Source organism: Megalobrama amblycephala, linkage group LG2 (genome assembly GCF_018812025.1).
Source record: "Megalobrama amblycephala isolate DHTTF-2021 linkage group LG2, ASM1881202v1, whole genome shotgun sequence".
NCBI classification, from domain to species: Eukaryota; Metazoa; Chordata; class Actinopteri; order Cypriniformes; family Xenocyprididae; genus Megalobrama; species Megalobrama amblycephala.
This window is the reverse complement of record NC_063045.1, coordinates 5,985,953-6,004,337: the sequence shown is the minus strand read 5'-3', so window position 1 is coordinate 6,004,337 and position 18,385 is coordinate 5,985,953. Positions and strand designations below refer to the sequence as shown.

The 18,385-nt window shown below is 40.5% G+C and overlaps 2 protein-coding genes across 3 annotated transcripts in view; both read left to right on the top strand.

Moving 5' to 3' along the window:
- Positions 1–18,385, top strand: part of LOC125263285 — a 1,003,076-nt gene that overhangs the window by 688,054 nt on the left and 296,637 nt on the right. The gene's annotated exons all lie outside the window — the stretch shown is intronic.
- The window catches only part of LOC125263293 (band 4.1-like protein 1), a 134,003-nt gene continuing 133,083 nt past the window's right edge, over positions 17,466–18,385 (top strand). Inside the window, exon 1 of the mRNA XM_048182304.1 lies at positions 17,466–17,885. The gene's annotated coding sequence lies outside the window, so the exon portion shown is untranslated. The remainder of the gene's footprint in view (positions 17,886–18,385) is intronic.

Genomic DNA, 18,385 nt, shown 5'->3' with positions numbered 1-18,385 from the left:
CTGATAGTTTTCAATGTTTCACTAATGATACTCAGCTCTTTTTTTCTTTGTGGCATGATGAACATACCAATTCACAAAACTAACGGAACGCATAGCAGATATATAAAATTGGACGAGTAGTAATTTCCTACTACTAAATTCTGAATAAAAAAAAAAAAGGAATCAATTAGGAACCTGGGTGTGCTCTTTGATAACAATCTTTCATTTGAAAGTTGCATTTGTAAAACTATTTTTCCATTTAAAAAAAAATATATATCTAAATCATGACATATGATCTCAATGTCAGTTGCAGAATAGTTCATTAATGTGTTCATTACCACAAGGCTAGATTATTGTAATGTTTTACTAGGTGTTTGCCCTGAATATTAAATAAACAAACTCCAAATAAAGCGGCAGCAACTACATTTCTCACTAGAACCAGGAAATATGACCAAATTAGCCCAGTTCTGTCAACACTGCATTGGCTCCCTATTAAATGTTGCATACATTTTAAAATCCTGCTGATTACTTAAGCTCTAAATGGTTTAGCTCCTCAATACTTGAGCAGGCTCTAATTGCATTATAGTTCTTCACAATAATTGCGGTCTCAAAATTCTGGCCAGTTGATAATACCTAGAATATGAAAATTGACTGCGGGTGTCACAGTTCCAGTCATTCCCGGACTTCATTTCCCTTCATCCTCCCTGGCAATCACCTGCACTCACTCCACCAATCACTAATCACCACACCCAGCTGCAGCACATTACCTGGACTATTTAAACCATTCACATCCTCACACTCATTGAGAGGTCTTGTTTACTCTGGTTGCAATTCTGAGCGTTAACAGTTTAACAGGGTAACAGGGGAACACTTCCCATAACACCCAATGTACATAGTAAGAAGAAAGGCATCTTCACTTATATCAGTCTCTCTGTTTCATCCTTATCCCGAGGATACCATAGTCAGTGGGTTCCGGGATCTGTATACAGATCAGATGGTGAACCTGTACTAGACATGTGCCGATATTCGGTAATACGATATATCACGATAATGAATATGCATGATATTGTTATCGCGGGCACTTCAAAATAACGTAAATAATAATTTATTACCAATTATTCAAATTTAAAGACTTAATAGGGTATTTATTTTCAAACTTAAACATTTTTATATTTTAATGTGGACTACAACATCCCCTAATGATTTAAAATGTTCTGATTATTTGTTATTGTTCAGCAAAACTTAGAGACATACGGCTTCATTAGTTCCCTTTCAAGGGAACTTGCGTTGCGTCGAGAATGACGATGTGGGAACACTCCGCGTGATGTCGTCATGAAGCACATGTGAAATCCGTTCAATGGTGTGACGAGACGTCAGGTGGGTGATGTTATGACCAGGAGACTATAAAGCACACTCAAACAGAGAAACGCTAGCTTCTGTGTTTTCAGTAGCACTCTTTGTGACTTGTCTTATTTGGTGATGTATTGTCTTGTTGCACAAGCATTTATTATCTATGGCAGACAAACAGCAGTTTGATTGTGTTTCTCCCTGCCCATGTTACATTACGGGTGGGGATACACACAGTCTTTGTGTAGTTTGTTTGGAAGCGGAGCATGCACGGTCAGCACCCAAGGGTCCTGGCTGTGAGCACTGTGAGTTGCTTCTTTTTCGGGTGCTCCGTTCCCGCCTGGTGCTCTTTGACGAGGGCGCCCAGGCTTGCGTGCCCCTCAGTTCGGGTCCCGCTGCTGCTAAGGCACAGCGGCGATCTAGATATTGGGGGTCGCAAATGGATTTAGCAGAGGGGTTAGAGATGGGCCCAGCCTTATCTCAGCCCTTACCTGCTAGATCCAGCGCCAGACACCGGTGCTCAACATGTCTAACTCTGAGGAGTTGGATGTGGAGAGCATCGATGCGGGAGATAGTGAGGACTCGCCATCCCACTCTCCCGCATATGAGGAGCTGGTGGAGGTTGTCACTCATGCTGTTGCCAGATTAAACCTCGAATGGCCAGCAGAGAGGCAGGATGTTCGTCCAAAGAGCAAGCTGGATGAACATTTCCTACCCTTGCGAGCACAACCTCCATGTCGGGGCCTCCCATTTATTCCTGTTTTTACATGGAAGAAACCAGCCTCCTATCGTGTGCATAGTGCTCAGACCACGCACTATGCATCTATAGTGGGACTGAAAGAGCACGGTTATGGGGCGATGCCTAAAGTAGAAGAGACGCTAGCTAGCTATTGCTCCCTGCAGTCAGCATCGTCCCTAAAGGCCCCGACATTGCCCACTAAGCCAGTGAGAACAATGTCGGCTTTGGTGGACAAAGCTTATCAAGCTTCTGGTCAGGCTGCAGCATGTTTCCACACTATGGGTGTGCTGCAGGCCTACCGAGCTGAGTTGCAGGAGATTTGGATGAGGGCGGAGGTATTGGCCCAGACGCAGTCGATGAGTTGCATCGGGCCACAGATCTTTCTCTCCATGCCACCAAGGAGACGGCCAGATCCATTGGTCGTGCTATGGCAGCCCTGCTGGCTATGGAGAGGCATCTATGGCTCAACCTCAGCGCCATTAAGGATAAAGATAAACATTTTCTTATGGATGCCCCGCTTGCGCCCCCTGGCCTCTTCGGTGACACTGCTAACACTGTAGTCGAGAGATTTCAGGAAGCCAGCAAGCAGGCGGCGGCATTCCAAAAACTCCTCCCCCGGACACATCCAAGTCTCCGGGGCTGCTGAACGGGAGCAGCCCCAAACATCTAAAGCCAGCTCTTCACAACACCGTGCCACTCAAAAACAGAGTGTCGCCACCCGAGCTCCTCCCCAGAAACAGGGGGGTTTGGGGTGATGCTATCAAACCCCAGCCTTCAAGGGGTAGGATGGATCTGAGGACCGTCATTATTGCCAAGAAGGCTGTGGGGAAAAAGTCCTGATGCTACCAGTGTCAGGACCCTGAAGGCAGCCCCTTCCAAAGAGAAATGGTCAACACCTCTTAGCATGGTGCCCAGTTCTCTTTAGTGCCCTCAGGGGGCCGTTCTGCCAACCCTGCCACCTCGTGTGCTTCAGGGCGCAGCGTTCCCCAGCGAGTAATCATTCCAGTGTCCGCCCGAAAAGGGAGCGGCGTTAGGATGCTCGCTCCCTCTGAGGAGGGTCTCAGAGCAAGCAGTTTGGTCGTTACCTGCTGGTTAACCGCTTCAGGGCACCGAATTGATTGTTCAGAAAACACCAGAGACTAGTCTCGAGAGACTGGTTCCCTTAGTAGAATATCTGACAGCGTGGAAGTTACTGCACACTCACTTGCAAACAGTTTATTCACCAACGTTTCGGCAAAAAGCCTTTGTCAAGGTGTAATTTCGCTCGGAGTAAAGAGAGCATAATTAGACAATCATCAACAGGTGTATATACAATTAATCCCAATTAAATATATAATCAATCAATTAATCATTCTAAAAAACTATCAAATATACATGACAAGAATAAATATACATTCAACATTTGTAAATAGAAACATCACCAACATGAAAAAGTAGAAAAAACACTTATAGAAAACAGCTTAGATCAAAGTCGACATTCAGACCATAAGGAGCAAGAGTTCTTAATTTATATATCCAATAGGCTTCACGTTTGAGTAAGATACAATCAAGATCGCCACCTCTCCTCGGTAGGGGAACTCGCTTGATACCTACATAACGTAGAGAGGCAATGGGATGGTTAGACTCAAAATGTGCAGCCAATGGATAGTTCAGGTTTCTACATCAAATTGTGCTGCGATGCTCAGCAATGCGCGTTTTCAGCTCGCAAGCTGTTTAACCAACATATGATTTCCCACATGGGCATGTTATAAGATAAATGACTGCTTTAGTTTTACAGCTTATTATTCCTTTAATAGGGATAGGTTTCCCAGTGTGCGGATGTTTAAACGAGGTACATCAGTAAGTATAACTGCATTGGCTGCATGTACCACATCGATAATTACCTTCAGGAATTGTTGTTAATATGGTTTGTGTTGTGACAGGTGGGGGAGGTAAATACAATCTCACCAGATGATCTTTCATGTTACGTCCGCGCCTGAACACCATGAGAGGAGGATCCTGAAACGATTTAAGACTTTTGTCAGTTTTCAGAATGTGCCAATGTTTGTTGATTATCTTCTTAATTTGTTTTGAAGTTTTAGTGTATTTTGTGGTAAAAATCACAGAAAATCTTTTTTGATTTTTATCTTTCTTACTTAACCCTCTTGAGTCTAAGGCTGATTTGGGGCCCTGGAGAAGTTTTGACATGCCCTGACATTTGTGCTTTTTGTCAAGAAACACAGTATGCATGGAGGCGTGAATCATCATGAATAATCCTGTGATTCAAACCTGAGAAGACAAAACATTTGCATAATGAGCTGTAATGACCTGCATATTAATGAGCTCTTTCAGTCAGGTAGGCTGTGAAAAAACCCTCTGTGATCATGTCTCAAACTCATCATGGTGTATATCAAACATACAGAAAAACAGAAATACTGTGAAATATTATTACAATTTAAAATAATGGTTTTCTATTAAATATTTTAAAATAAAATGTATTTCTGTGATGCAAAGTGTCTGAACATTCATGTTACCTCTATGCCATTTCATATAGCCTTTTAGCTTAAAAGCTTGCACATTTGGAGAAATATTGATGGATTCTCATATGTTTATGTCAATTTTCTATAAAGAGTAATATTTATTCAATATTGATTGTCATCACTATGAGCGCTGGATACAATGTTTTCAATTCATACTTGCAGCCGGAGGGCGCTCTGTACACTTTTAGTCCACAAATGCCTCCTAAAGAAGAACAGGCCATGTGACATTCCAGGAACTAATAGAGGCTTCAAAAGATTGCTAACTATGGCTATGCAAAACACTTTTGAAGAAAAATAAATACACGATTGAGACGATGTATACATGTATTGTCTCAGAATTTGCGCCTGAATAGCGTCAGCTTCGTGGGCGTGGCCGCATTAGCGGATAATGAGCTGAATCACGGGCGTCTGACATGGCTCTATTTTCATACAGATTACATAAACAGAGAATATTTGTTTTCGATTTGACTTACACAATTTAAAACCTGACATTTCAATGTTTTTTTTAGACATAAGTCTCATTTTTGTGTCAGTAGTATTTACTAAGTTACAGTTCATTTTCTGAGAACTATCAGATTGGACTTCGTTCAGAGGGAGACGAAAGATCACGCATCATGTTAGCTTTCATTATTTTGCAAAAAGCACAACATTTTGTTTTTACTCTGAGTGTACACAAATAAAAGAAGATATTCTATAGTTTCAATTGATATTACTTATGTCTCTATGACAAAAAATGACGGAGTATTTTAAGTCTATTTTGCTGCAATGTAAAAAAAATCCTGCAAAACGCGCCGGCACGTTTCCTGACTCCAGAGAGTTAACAGACTCAAACGAGATTGACCCTCAATTTTTGTCTCCGCTGCTTGAATTTGCTCTGCAGTATAACCTCTACAGTGAAATGAATCTTTTAAAACATTAAAATTCCTATTAAGATCATCTGGTTTGCGCTTCACTTCCATGTTTCCATCTTTCCACAACACAGGAAGTTCCTGAGGTTCGTTTTCGGGGAGGAAGCATATCAATATCGGGTTCTTCCATTCAGTCTAGCATTATCACCCTGCACTTTTACCAAATGCGTGGATGCAGCGCTGGCTTCGCTGCGTCTACAGGGCTTTCACATACTGAACTACATCAATGATTAGATTTTAGCTCAGTCTCGCCAGTTAGCGGTTCGGCATCGAGATGTCATTCTCGCGCACATCAGGAAGCTGGGGTTAAGGTTAAACGCCAAGAAGAGTGTGCTCTCTCCAGCCCAGAAGACTACTTTTTTAGGCGTGGTTTGGGATGTTGTGATGTGGGCGCGTCTCTCTGTCTTGCATAGAATCAATCCTTTCTACCGTAAACCATATAAAGCTAGGCCAGTAACTCACTGTGAAACAGTTTCAGAGACTGTTGGGGTTGATGACAGCAGCGTCCAATGTGATACCTTTTGGCTTGCTGTCTTTCTTGCTCTCAAGAATTTCCTCCCAGACCTCAGGGGCCACCATGTTCTTGTCCAGTCAGACAACACATCGGTGGTCACCTACATAAATCATCAGGGGGGTTTGCACTTACACCCACTTTGCAAACTGGCACACCAAATCCTCCTGTGGTCCCAGGGAAAACATCTGTCACTCAGGGCAGCTTATATCCCCGGGGTCCAGAATATAGGAGCAGACATCCTGTCGAGGCCCGGGGAATGGAGGTTGGCCGGGCTCAGGTGGATCTGTTTGCATCTCGAGAGACGTCTCACTGTCCACTCTGGTTCTCCCTCACGCATCCAGCTCCTCTCGGACTGGATGCTATGGTGCAGACATGGCCGAGGCTTTGTCTGTATGCATTTCACCCAATCGCTCTGCTCCCGGGAGATTTAGAGAGAGTTTGCCGGGACCAGGTCTGGCTTACCTTAGTAGCCCCGCGTTGGCTGGGCAGATTGTGGTTTTCAGATCTAGTATCTCTCCTAGATGGCTCTCCGTGGGAGATTCTGATCAGGAAAGATCTCCTTTCCCAGGCAGGGGGCTCAATATTTCACCCCTGCCCAGAGCTATGATACCTGTGGGCTTGGCCTCTGAGGGGGCCCAGCTCATAGACTCTGGTCTCTCAACTGAGGTTGTGGGTACTGTAACGACTGAGACAAATCAGACACAGTCATTTGTTATATTTAACACGCTCAAAGACAAGAGCCATAAACTTCCCCACAAAGGAAGTTGTAACAGTTGCTGTATGCTTGAGAGATGAGTCGTAAACGGAGATCCACAATAATGGGTTTCTTTAATATAAACGCAGGAGATTCACTACATATACACATAAAGCAACCTTAGTACAACATAAAGCTACATTAAGAACAGACAAGGAGTGAAGGGAGTGAGTCCAATATAAAGGGAGTGCAAACGAGGAAGTCCAGGTGATGATGATCAGTGATGATGGGGAGAAGACGAGGGAAGTGAGTGCAGGTGTGGAAAACAAGTGGATCTTGGGAAATGGAGTCCAGGAGACAAGGGATATGTAACAGTACCTCCCCCTCCCGGTAGGCGCGACCTCGCGCCGTAAATGAAACACCGGGGAGGGGGGTGGGCATCCTGGAGACCTCACGCCGGTGCAGGGAGAGGGACGGACATCACCGGAGGTCTCCAGGACGAGTCTCTGAACCCAGACTGGAGACGATGGCGGCCATGGCGGGTCAGGGGCCGTGGGCTGCCATGGCGAGTCAGGGGCCGTGGGCAGCCATGGCAGGTCAGGTACAGCGGGCAGCCATGGCGGGTCAGGTGCAGCGGGCGGCCATGGCAAAGCCCCACCCACTGGGGCGCTCACATGTTCCCCACCCACGGGTACTTGCCCCCCCCAAAAAAAAAGTACTTGGGGAGGTTTCAGATAATTTTGAGGAGTCCAGGGAATGTGGTGAATTTGTGGGTGGAGGAACATGGAGCTGGCTTGGCGGCACATGGAGCGGCTGGCTCGGCGGCGGAGACTGGAGCGGCTGGCTCGGCGGCGGAGACTGGAGCTGAGGGCTCGGCGGTGGCTGGAGCTGAGGGCTCCAGGGTTCTGACTCTCTGTCTGCAATAGATTGCCTCTTAAATGATCAGATATTTTTACCTGCTCTGTAAATGCTTATTGCAAAGCACTGTAAATGCTAAGAAAGAATTATTTTTCTGTGGCCATGAAAAATACCATTCTCTTAGAATGAATTAATAATTAATACTGAGTGTTCACAGGATGAACTGATTTACTGATTGTAATTTTAATGTAGCTACATCAAGTTAATGTGATTAACTGATTCAAATATTCGTAATTGACCATAATTAATAATCATAATGTGTTATGGAAAATTATTAATATTCCCCCTTTGAGTTAATTCGCTACAGTACCATCCTTCACTCTAGAGCTCCCTCCACGAGGAAGTTATATGCCTTGAAGTGGAGATTGTTCACCTCATGGTGCAGTGTTCATCAGTTGGACATGGTTAATTGTCCTGTTGGTGCAGTACTGGAGTTTCTGCAGGAAACATGTATGAATTTCTTTCTTCTGCTGAACACAAAATAAGTTATTTTGAAGAATGTCAGAAACCAAACAGTTGATGGACCCTATTTACTTCCATAGTATTTTTTTTCTATACTATGAAAGGCAATGTTCATTTATATGACAATGGTGTTTTGGTGGCCTGAAAATGCAAACTTTTGAAAACAGGTTTCAAAGTGCAATTATTTGAAAACAGTGCTGTTGTTATCTCTGTGCAAACTGCAAAAACACGAATCTGTGAAAACAGTGACGTCATGCACATGCGTATTACGTGTTTAGTCTATCCAGCTTATTTTTCAGCGTGTTTTCTGTGAATGTGTGAGACTTCCGATTTATTAGGGAAATAACGAGAAGAATATCAAAGTGCACTAAATTGTAAAAATAAGGTGGATAGGTATGCGGATTTGGCGCGAGTGCTCTGTAAAAGAATGCGTATGCGCATAGTCTTTCTTTACAAAGTGACATCGCCAACTACTTGTCGGGCATACGTAATACAGCATTTTTAGTAATTTTCGCGGATCCGTGTGAACTGATTTTGATAGTTTTGATAACTATGTACAGATGTCCTCTCATCTGTACAAAGAAAAAACTGTTCCGTTTTTAGTACATCATTGTCGTGTAAATGTACCCTTGTTGGGGTTTCTTAAAGGTGAAGTATGTAAGATTATTTATGTTAAAATACATTCTCTTAACCCAGTTTATTGTTCATTCATGGGTTTATTTCCCCCAAAAGTGTAAACATCGAGCCTCCCAGGCACCAATAAAACAATACGTCAATCTCTTTCCTGCTCGACCTATAGTGAGAGTTTGGTGGTGTGGTTACTATAGCAGGCTGAGCCAGAGGCTGTTTAGCCAGTGAGGGACTATGGCTGATGCATTATGGGAAAAGAAACTCTGCTTTTGGTTACAGAAGTGCAAGCCAAAATTTGTTGCGTTCAGACCTCTGAAGATTGAACATGCTATAAACATATCACAGAGCATTGCAATGCTACGCACTACAATGGGCGCTTCAGTACCATACAGCATCATCATGGATCTGTTCAAAAGACAAAACTTTGATGTGCCCAGGGTAGACAGCCACAAAAAGATGTGGCACATCATGTTGCCCTGTGCAGATACGTTGGATGGGTTTATTAAAAGTGAGACGTTCACATTCACTCTAGACAGAGCCTACAGTTACTTACAACACATAGCAACACAGCTAAAGTTATTTCTAATATTTTGGACCTTTTAATTGAAAGTAGCATACTTTTACCTGTTGAGACATGCCTTCACCTGTAAGAGCTGTATTTTTAATGTTTGAGTTGAGGAGGCGTTGCAAGGTTGTTCAAAAATATGCTATTTGCAATTTTATTTGGTGCCGCTAGTGTTGCGGAACCTACATACTTCTTCTTTAAAGTGGACTGAAATAACTTTGCCAAAAATTACAAAGTCAGTCTCCCCCTGTTTCCCCACACACACACTCCTCCCTCCCTCCTCCCTCCCTCCTCCCTCCCTCCTCCCTATCTCTCTCTATCAAAGCCAAAACCAGAGTCAGCTGCCAGCTGGAGGGAGTTTGTTTACTGGAGGGCCTCATATGAGTCTGGCACTGTATGACAGGCCCTGTGTGAGACAACATTGTCTTACTGCTTTCAAGAAACTGTCATTTGCTTTCCACAAAGTATCTCTGCTTAGCAACCAAGCATGTGGCAGTCCTGGCTGCATATCTGCAACTCTCTGAATTTTTTTTAATTTTTTTCCCATAATGTTCTGCTGTCGTTCAAAGGTAGACTACTGCAGTTTTTAATATCATATTTAGTCCATGTGAATCTTCAATATAATCTTTCCAGCCTGATCATGTAGGTATTTGTACAGTATATACAATTTGCCATGCATATTAATGTGTTTGGAGAGAAGAAATTAAAGAAATAGGGGAATACTTTACAGCATATTCAGCACTTTTCAACAATAAAAAAAAACTTAAAAGGCAAACACATATAGGTCTTTTGAGCCACTAATCTCAGTCCTATTTGTAGACCTAACCATAAAAGGTTCTTCACTTAGGGATAAAAAGAAGTTTGAAATACAGTACAGTCCAAAAGTTTGGAACCACTAAGATTCCTTTTAAAAGAACTTTCGTCTGCTCACCAAGGCTACATTTATTTAATTAAAAATCCTGTAAAAAAAAGTAATATTGTACACAAATTATTACAATTGTAACAATAACTGTACACTATTTAAATGTTTCTTGAGCAAGCAGTAATTCATTCCATATTATGCAAAGCTGAATTTCTGAAGGATCATGTGACACTGAAGACTTCAGAGTCACATGATGCTTGAAATCATTCTAATATGCTGATTTGCCATCACAGGAATAAATTACTTTGTGAAATATATTCAAATAGAAAACAGTTATTTTAAATTATAATAATATTTCACAATATTACTGTTTTTTACTGCTGAAATATTCAGCAATATTACTGATTTGACTGCATTGACACTATTGGGTGAGAACTGAACTGGATCAGGGTTTTACTGTGCGTGTGACCATTTCAGACGCATTTGCGACTGTGAAAACATATTTAGGAGTACCAGTGCGACTGACCCGATCAGGGGTGTGTTTCCCAAAAGCACTGTTTGCCAACTAACATCGCAAGTTCCGTCATTACTAACGTAGTTCAATATTTGGCTTGGAGCAAATACTGCCAACAAAATTAATATAAATGGCACTAAAATTTGAGATAGGCACAGAAAAAGCCCCTGTATGAGTTCTTGTTTTTAATATTTAGAATAGGCCTATATGATATGGTTAAGCAGTATCACACGAGCAAAAAATGTGAATATTAGCACAGTTGCAAATGTGATGCTGATTTTATACAACAGTTTAATAAACAAGAAGTTAACATTAAGTAATTTACATTTTAGGCACAAAAATGTCAGATTTTGCTCTATTTCATAAACGAAAATAGTTCCAAACAAAGTCACTGAGGTGTTTTGTTGATGAATGATAATTCATTCCTGAAGGAATGGCCATTTTGAATGAAAGGAAGAGCCATTTTCAATGAAAGATTAAATGAATGATTCAGTGACAAAGACAGTGACATGCCGCCACCTACTGGTGGTTAAGTTTGAATTTAAAAGCATCATGCAAGTTATTTCACTTTTGTATGCTTCTGTGCCACCTCTGCAGTGCAAAGATTCATTTTTGTTGATACTTATAGGTAACTTATTCTGCCTGATTGTGTCTTTTTATATTCTAATTGAATTTATTGTTTTAAATAACATGACATACATTTAATTAGGTTAGACAAAATGACCTTACAAAGGTTAAAAAAAAGAAAGAAAGAAAGAAAGAAAAAGCCGGTGACCACCCGTCCCAGATTTTGCGGGACAGTCTCAAAATTAGGAGCTTTGTCTCACAAGACTTAAGTAGTGTCCCGCATTTCATTTATGTCTGTAATTTTTTTTCATCCCTGAAATTGCAATACCACAGTAAGAAATATAATAAAAACTGTGAGCATTTAAAAATCTATTTGAGATAGAGAGAGGTTTTCTCGCTGATGACAACTGAGTGGACAGCGCAAAGAGCGAGCCTCATCAAAGTCGGTAAACACAACTACACCAGCAAGGATTAGATAAGAACCTCAAGAGCTGCTCAAAGCTACCTAAATCGATGATTTAAAGCATGTAATCATCCATCCTGATGTTAAATATTTCCAACGAACGGCGGCGATCAAGCGCCACACACGGAAATGGTCGAGCACCTACAGACGGGCGGATCTACCGGGGTGGCACGGGGTGGCAACTGCCACCCTAAGAAAAAGCTTTGCCACCCCATCTGCCACCCCAAAATTATCAGAGAATAAAATATAAATGTTAGCAGTGTTTCAAGTACTACTGCTTTTCAGCAGCGGTGCTTCAATGTGATGACATAAAAAAGACAGCGTATTGCAAAATAATGACAAGAAAACACGTCTTTCAATAAGCTGCATGACGGTTGCACGCGCATGCAGCGAACCCAATGTAGTCAGCTTCATTAACAAATGACTCTTATGGACCGGTTCTTTGAGAGTCAAAAACAGCGCAGCCAGCACAGCGAATTGTTTTTCATTTGTTCGTGAATTGGAAAATTACTGCTTCTTGGCTAACTCAGAAGTCCTCGAATTTTCGTAGTATTTTGCAAGCTGAGTCACCGACCGCACACTACACTTTCATCATGGATAAAGGTCTTTTTGCCATCCGACGAAATGGTAACATGAAATCAATAAGAAGATCCCGATCACAGAAACTAGTTAGGTAAGAATCTAAATGTATTTTAGCTTTTCTCGATTGCCAACACATTATTATTATAAGTGATTCAGTTGGCCCAGTTTCCCAAACCATTCGTCCAGTTCTCAAAACAAAGACACATTTCTCAAAACATTTAACAATGACTACATTAGGTAGCAAAACTGATGACAGACCAGTCAAAATCTGAGAGAGAGCTGAATGAATAATTTACAGGGGTTTTAAACTTACACAGTACCAGTACTTTAGATGAAGGAAATTTCACTATGTACAGTAAACTTTAGCACGTTGTACACCCTCAAACTTGTGATTGTCAGCATTCTCTGTAGCCGTTTGTTATACTGTATTTTGCAGAACTGAGAAATGACTGTCTTGTGAAGACCAATACACTGCTACCTTATAATACTGTAATAAAATTTGGCCAAATGTGCAGAGGATGCTGAATTTAGTTTTACTGTAATTGACATTATACTGTATTGTGGTGCATACCAAGTTCATACATATCTACTGCCAGATCAATTTACAATAGTAAAATGAAAAAAAGAAAGAAAAAAAAAATCATTGCTGTATTTTACTGTATCTGAACTAAAAAAAAATTTGTATAGTGTAGTAGACAGTGAGCTGCAAAATAATTCCTGAATCCCAGTAAGCTGTATTTTTGTTACAGTGTTACATGAATTGATCTCAGTAGTGTTCACTGGGCAGTGCAGTAGTGTGTATTTGTTAAGTTTTGTGTGTCATCTGAGGCCAAAGTTTGATTTTGTCAGACAAAAACATTTTATTTTGACCTGGAAGTTTGAGGTTTGTACAAGTTGGTGCATAGTTTTGAGATTGTGTTTATAGTTGTGAGAAAATGTTGAATTGTTTCATTTCAACTAGATTAAAAAGTTTTAAAGACAAATTTATGCTGGCTTGTCATAAAGCCAACTTAAAATCTTGTTTAAAAAACATAAATAGTTTGATCAGTTAGGCCAGAATATAGATGTTCTGGGTGATTGCTAAAGTGTTGCTAAGTGGTTGCTAGGCTCTTGCTGCAGTTTCTGGGGTGTTGCTAGAGTATGTAGTTGATAGGCTGACATTCCCACCTCTGTTAATAACAGAAACTCAAAAATTGTTTGCAAAAAACAAGTTTTTGTTGTTCTTTAACTTGCACTAAAACATGTGATTTATGCCATCGAAGTAACCTGTGTAATATTAATAAAACTGCTCATCTCCTTTAATGATACAAGGTCAGACTCATTTTAAATCTGTTGATGTTTTTCATATAGTGCCTTTACTTGGTGCCATGATGGATATTGAAATCTTGTTATTTATTTTGGTAATGCAATGTTTGTGAACACAATTGTGTATGTCAGGCCATAAATCTATGCATGGGCGCTTGCTTTGGTGTTGCCACCCCTCATAGACCTCATGCCACCCCTTTGCCACCCTATAAATAATTTTCTAGATCCGCCCCTGCCTACAGAAAAACGAGATATTCTCCATTTGTTTTAACCAATACAAAATTGTGAAATTCAGACACGACTTTCTTCTCACGTTAATATTTCATTTAATGTGGGTTCTATGGCGTTATTATATTGAAAAATGTCGAGAGCGCATCAAATGCGCAAGCAATCTCTACACTCACAGGCGGATTCCCCTGCACAAAACTCAAATCTGCGCGCTGCCCGCAAACTTTTGTCCTCCTGCATGTGCAGCCGTGAATCTAGAATTGTCTTCTCTCCAGGATTTAATGTTGCCATAAGCGCAACATTATAGTGTGGGCACCCACCGGCAGAAACATTAATCGGCGCATATGCCAAGTTTGCCAACAAATGTAGGCCTAAATCAATATTTACATAGCGTAATAGTTGTAAATTTATCTGTCTCATGTGTCCCGCATTGTCCCGCAAAATCACATCTACTGTCCTGCAACAGATCAATAGTCAGGTGGTCACCCTAGTCTAAAGTCACAATGAACACTTTTCCTCTTTTATTTACAATTTCCTCGCTCGCTGCGGCACTCATTTTCTGCTTATCAGTCGCCAGTTACTGAAGAGGAATCCAGCAGACCAGGGCTGCGTTCAGCCCTGACAAAACGTTGCAAAACGTTTTTTTAAACGGAAACGGTGGTGCGTTGAACACCCTGTTCTGATGACGCAGGAGTTGCAACTGTGGTAGCTGAGAAGGCCATTCTTTGTGTTCTTTTTGAATAATTTTCAGAGCCTGATGAAGTCGGTATAAATACGTGTTTAATACTGCAACATACGCTCGATGTTACAGTCACTGCCCTTGCCATCCAGAATAAAAGAGAACATCCCAATCGAGTGAAGGGATTTGTAGAAACTTCTATTATTGTTATACAACATTTGACTTGCACTTCATGATGAAAAGACAAACATTTCAGGTGAAGGATAATCCACTTCTTACCTCCGTGACTGTGTTGATCTATATTATTTTTATTGTTTGTATTAGGCTTATCAATATTGCTGATCACTGTTGTTGTGCTATATATATGATATTGTAATATTTACCAACTATTCTCCTCTGATTATAGAAAAGTTTATTAAAGTGTCACATCACAATACAATAGCAAAATATATTAGTATTTTTATGTTACATTAATACCCATTGTGCGAGCTGTCTCTTTAATACCGCGCGGTTTATATACATCTTGCCACTGATTGGGCTGACATTTCTGACACACCCACCAAACAAGAGAAAACGTATCTCAAACCCATTGCACACCGTTGCAGACCGTTTCCAGGAAACATGTCATTCAACCCGGAAAACGTAGCAAAACGTTGCGCACTGGTTTGAGCTTGAACGTGCCCCAGCACGAGACAATGATATGGCGCAACCAAAATTGATACTGTTACATGATTGGCTGTTAGTGTGTCACTCCCTACGTTGCTAGCTTACCAGAGAGCCAGTGCCTTTGTTAATGCAACCAAACTTGCTTCGCAACCTCTGTTTTCTTCCAACGAAGAATAAAAAATATTGAACGTTTTATCGAACACATTTTTTATTGATATCGATCACGTGTCTATCGCGATACATATCGTTAACGTTTTATCGCCCAGCCCTATTGAGCCCTGTGGATGATGACACTGTTTTCTCCAGATCTGCTTTATAGCTGAAGTGAGCTTGTTTCATAATTGATTCATAATTGATTGACACAGCTATTAACTGTGTATTCAGCACAAACTAGGCTACAATAATATGTGAGGAACATGTATGTACATGTTTGTATTTTTGAAGGAATAACGTTTATGCATGGTTATTGAAAAAACAAAAAACTTAAGTCACTGAAATAAAGCCAAAAAATATATATTAAATTTGTGTTCACAAGACTTCTGGGTATTGGAGGTTGTAGACTAGAGTTTTTGCTTCAAAATGAGGTAAAAATTATGCTGCCTACTTGTTCATATAAAACAATAGAGAGATTTAAATTTTCTAAAACATCTTTGGTCAAGAAACACAGTAGGAGGCGTGAATCATCATGAATAATGGGTGATTCTCACCTGAGAAGACAAAAGAATCGCATAAAGAGCTCTAATGTCCTGCATAAATAATGAGCTCTTTCAGTCAGGTAGGCTGTGAAAAAATCATGTCTCAGCTCATGGTGTAAATCAAACATACAGAAAAAACTGCAATACTGTGAAATTACAATTACAATTTAAAATAATGGTATTCTATTATATTCTTTAAAATGTAATGCATTTCTGTGATGCAAAGTGTCTGAACAGTTATGTTACCTCTATGGCATTTCATATAGGCTTTTAGCTTAAAAGCATGCGCATTTGGAGAAATATTGATGGATTCTCATATGTCTGTCAATTTTCTATACAGAGGAGTAATATTTATTCAATATTTATTGTCTTCACTATGAACGCTGGATACTGTTTTCAATTCATACTTGCAGCCGGAGGGCGCTCTGTACACTTTTAGTCCACAAATCCATATAAAGAAGAAGAAGAACCAGGAACTAACTGCATGTCTTCTAGAGCTTGCTAACCATGGCTTTAACATCCAGATAAACACTTTTCAAGACAATAAATACACGATTGAGACGATGAATGCATGCATTGCCTCTGAATTTGCCTCTGAATAGCGCTGGCTCCGTGGGCGTGGCCGCATTAGCGGATAATGAGCTGAATCACCGGCATCTGACATGGCTCTCTTTTCATACAGATTACATAAACACAGAATTTTTGTTTTCGATTTGACTTACACGATTTAAAACCTGACATTTCAATGTTTTTTTAGACAGAAGTCTCATTTTTTTTGTGATTAGTATTCACTAAGTTACAGTTTATTTTCTGAGAACTATCAGATTGGACTTCGTTCAGAGGGAGACGAGAGATCACGCATCATGTTAGTTTTCTTTATTTTACAAAAAGCACAACATTTTGTTTTTACTCTGAGTGTACACAAATAAAAGAAGATATTCCACAGATTAAAATGGTGTATAGCTCTTAATTGTATGTGCAACATTGACGGAGTATTTTGAGTCTCTTTCACACTGGTTAGAAAAAAAACGCGGTGGTCACGCCGGCGTGACTGCCGACCCCAGAGTGTTAAGGGCACTGCACTTTTTTTAAGACATGGGACACAGGTCGCGTGCTCTCAAGTGGCCAAGACCACAAATGTGGGTATTTGGACAAGGCATTGGTGCATGTCATCACAAGCATGACCTGAGGCTACATGCTGCTTTTCGTGCAGCGCCACCTACTGGTCCGGAGATATGAAAAAATGGCTAATTTTGCTTAAAACTTCTAAACAGGTTACATAAACAGGAACATCAATAAAAAAAAAATAAAAGTGGTCTCATTAGATTCGGGGCAGCATGCTGAGTCCAATGATATCCAATATTTCCATATTGGCCATTTTGGGCATTGGCCACTTTGAATTTTGTAGTAAAATGCTGTATTTTATGAATGCATTAGCGTATTGTTACCAAACTTGGTATGGGTCATCAGCACAAGGCCCTGAAGGAGCCTGAGAAGTTTCAAACCAGCGCCACCTAGTGTTTTTTTTTTCATATGCTTATAACTTGATCTAGCTGACTTATTTTCACGGGAGTCATATCCTAAGCGAGTGTCATTGTTACCTCACTCTGACCATACCACATTAATAAAATGCTGTATTTTATTAACGTATTAGTGTATCATTACGAAACTCGGTATGGGTCCGTTAATCAACGTTTGATCAGCATTTTTGTTAAAAAAATTAGTATGGGTAAAAAAAAAATTACAAAGTCTAATTACAATATAAGCACCCTGAAACAAGCGAGAACACCCTCAGCTGAAACTGTAATATTATAATATGCAACACTGCATTTTGAGTTTGCGCTCTCGAAAACGGGAAATGGTCCGATTTACAGCATATTTTTGCAGCGGTGAGAAATAGTAGCCAATCACATACAAGTTTGTTGACGTCTTGAACGCAATGTTGGCCAATCAGGAGTGTTTAAGTTATAATCCACTCACTGCTTGGAAATGCTGGAGTTTGCTGAGTTGTGCTCACTGAATCCTCTCATTAAGAAACAAAGACACGATGTAAGTAAGATATTTGTTGTGCAGTGTAGAGAACTTTATTGATTTTAAGGTAATGTTGTGAGATCGCAAACTGAAATGAATGACAGCTTTCTAAAGCCCCGGGTATTCTTCACTTTCCGCGTCTCGCGCGCAGTCGCGTCCGCGTGTCTATCAAAGTATACTAAGAGGGGAGCGGTCTTTGGCGCTTTTTCTGTGATATATAGCTATAGTCCATTGAATAAAAGTATTATTTTTCATGCAACTTGAAGAGGACAGATGGCCAGTTAGATGCTACAAAGTTTCAGAAGTGACATGTACATATAAATGCGTGATTCACTATCAAAATTGCACAGGCCTAGTTCAAACTAGCACAGGACAAAAATATGGCATGTCAGAATTGATGTGCGCAATTTAAATGCAGACTATTACTAAAAAAATATTCGTATCAATATAATTTTTAAATTCCATTCCAGTTATTTGCTAAGATAATGACTTGTAAGTAATCTTAAATGTCCCACTGT